This window comes from Mandrillus leucophaeus, unplaced genomic scaffold, assembly GCF_000951045.1.
Source record: "Mandrillus leucophaeus isolate KB7577 unplaced genomic scaffold, Mleu.le_1.0 Scaffold80, whole genome shotgun sequence".
Lineage (NCBI taxonomy): Eukaryota > Metazoa > Chordata > Mammalia > Primates > Cercopithecidae > Mandrillus > Mandrillus leucophaeus.
In genome coordinates this window covers 5,134,919-5,137,299 of record NW_012108697.1, presented here as the reverse complement: position 1 = coordinate 5,137,299, position 2,381 = coordinate 5,134,919, and the positions used below count along the sequence as shown (strand labels likewise).

At 38.4% G+C, this 2,381-nt stretch overlaps 1 protein-coding gene across 1 annotated transcript in view; it reads left to right on the top strand.

Moving 5' to 3' along the window:
* Window positions 1-2,381, top strand: part of RBM20 (RNA binding motif protein 20) — a 227,345-nt gene that overhangs the window by 27,255 nt on the left and 197,709 nt on the right. The window lies entirely within an intron of this gene.

Genomic DNA, 2,381 nt, shown 5'->3' with positions numbered 1-2,381 from the left:
AGTTCCTTGAGTACATCACTGCCCTTTCTCAAAAGAAATTTCCTCGGTCTAAAATGTAGAGAATTGAATCAGATGGCTTTCATTAACAGTTCTCTTAGAGGTTTTTAATTAAAGCTCCCAAGATTTTGGAAGAATTAAAGAAAACTTGTCAGCATGTAAAACATATCACTTTATGGTAGGGAACGTGAAATGATACAACCTTTATGGAGAAGTTGGCAATATCTAGCAAAAGTATATGTGAGTTACCCTTTGACCAATCAATCCTATTTTAGGATCTATCCGAAGATACACACACAAAAATGTTTAAAAAGACATAGGCACAAGCTTCTCCATCATGACACTATTTGCAATAGCAAAAGACTGGAGACAACCCAGATATCCATCAACAGGGAATGCGTTGAGTAAACGATCGTCCTCCTTCCTTTATACTGATGCGTAGAACAGTGTCTGAGATTAGGCAGCCTGTAGACTCTGAACTTCCTGTTCATCCCTACGTTGGACATCCCTCAAATCTGTCCCCTGTGGTCACTGAAGCAAATACGAATATATATCCACCTTCCTCTCATTCTGCTTTCTGTTTTTTTTTTGTTGTTGTTGTTTGTTTTTATGAGACGGAGTCTTGCACTGTTGCCCAGGCTGGAGTGCAATGGTGTGATCTTGGCTTACTGCAACCTCCGCCTCTCGGGGTCAAGTAATTCTCCTGCCTCAGCCTCCCAAGTAACTGGGATTACTGGTGCATACCACCACACCCAGCTAATTTTTTGTATTTTAGTAGAGACAGGGTGTTGCCCAGGCTGGTCTCCACCTCCTGAGCTCAGGCAATCTACCCGCTTCAGCCTCCTAAAGTGCTAGGATTACAGGCGTGAGCCACTTCGCCCAGCCATCACCCTGCTTTCTTACAGAGAAGAGAGCCAGTTGTATACATATTCCACACCCTGATACATAGAACACAGTATTCTATGTATCAATGACAGGGAAGCGGGGTGATCTCTGCTATGGAATGATCTCCAGAGCGTACTATTAAATGAAAAAGCAGAGTGTAGAAAAAGTGGATGGCATGCTATCTATTATTTATGAAATATACATGTACTTGCTTATAATTTTTTTAAAGTGGAAGAATAAACCAATAAAAGTATTTACCCGTATGGGTAGGGAGGAAATGGATGAGTGGGTCAGAGGTGGAAGCTGGACTTCTCTGAATGTGTTTTGTTTTGTAGATTTGACTTTGGAACCTTGTAGATGTTTGTCTTAATTATAAAAAAATTAAATCGAAATGGACAAAAGTAATCCCAAAAAATCAAGAGTAAAGTGAAACAAACTTATGTATCAAGTTGGTGGTTTAACCACACAATTATTTCAGATAACTTGAAAATACAATTAATTTAATTATCCATCCCTAGTGGAATATATTACAGTCAAAGTGAATGCCAAATTAATCTTGACCTGTTTTCAGTAATATTGTAAGTAAAAATGTTGATAGAACTGTACTGACACTAATATATATCCACATACACCCACATAAACATATGAATATACATAATAAAAGTAATTATGTTATAATCATTAGAAACCAAAATTTTCAGTATACAAAAAAAGTGACACCAATTTTACCATCAAGATATTAAATGAAAATCATGTAATTCTAAATCTGAATGGGAAATATTAATAAGAACTCATGATGTATTTTCTGTTAAGCACATAAAAAAAATTTTCTAACCTTGTCTACTGAACAGCCTAGAAATAATGACAAACCTAGTAGCAATAAGCACCTGTAACATCCAGATTATGGCCTCTAAGTACATTTTTTCTGCTAAAAAGAAACAGAATCCTTAGAAAAATGGTTGATTCCAGGCCTGGGGCAGAAAGTCTACAAGATGAGTTGGAGTAGCTTGTTGTATCAGAAAGCAAAGAAACTATCAAAGACCACTGTGTCCTGTGAGAAGTACTCAGAAGCTAATTGAAGGGGATCCCCCTGTCCAAATATTGAACAATTTGGGCATTAAAAGTAATAACTATAATGGATTTACACAGATCAAACATGTTAACATATGCAAAATCTATGAGTTAAAAAAATTCAGTAGTTTTGGCTGGGGGTGGTGACTCATGCCTGTAATCCCAGCACTTTGGGAGGCTAAGGGGGGAAATCACCTGAGGTCAGGAGTTTGAGACCAGCCTGACCAGCGTGGCGAAAACCTGTCTCTACTGAAAATACAAAAATTCGCTGGGCGTGGTGACTCACCCGTGTAATCCCAGTACTCTGGAGGTTGAGGCACAAGAATTGCTTGAACCTGGGAGGTGGAGGTTGCAGTAAGCCAAGATGGTGCCACTGCACTTTAGCCTGGGCAACAGAGTGAGACTGTCTCAAAAAATATATATATAAA